Below are 219 nucleotides of genomic sequence, written 5' to 3'. Positions count from 1 at the left end.
CCAGCGGTAAATAACCCAAGTTTATGTAAACTGGGAAACGGTGCTGTATCAGTGGCGAGCCCGGGGTCAGCCCTAGGTTCGAGGCCGGAGGTCTTCATATAACTTGGTAGCCGAGGTTAGTTCTGACTTGGTCAGCCTAGGTCTAGATCTGACATTATTTTGGTTTCTCGCCATGAGCGCTGGCATCGAGCAGCACGAGGACAGACACGTCAAGCCACT

General features: G+C 52.5%; 1 protein-coding gene across 1 annotated transcript in view; it reads left to right on the top strand.

Annotated features, from left to right (window-relative positions):
* LOC119587889 overlaps positions 1-219 on the top strand; it is a 12,027-nt gene that overhangs the window by 10,087 nt on the left and 1,721 nt on the right. The window lies entirely within an intron of this gene.

This window comes from Penaeus monodon, chromosome 23 (genome assembly GCF_015228065.2).
Source record: "Penaeus monodon isolate SGIC_2016 chromosome 23, NSTDA_Pmon_1, whole genome shotgun sequence".
Taxonomy (NCBI): Eukaryota; Metazoa; Arthropoda; class Malacostraca; order Decapoda; family Penaeidae; genus Penaeus; species Penaeus monodon.
This window is presented reverse-complemented; position numbering and strand designations above follow the sequence as displayed.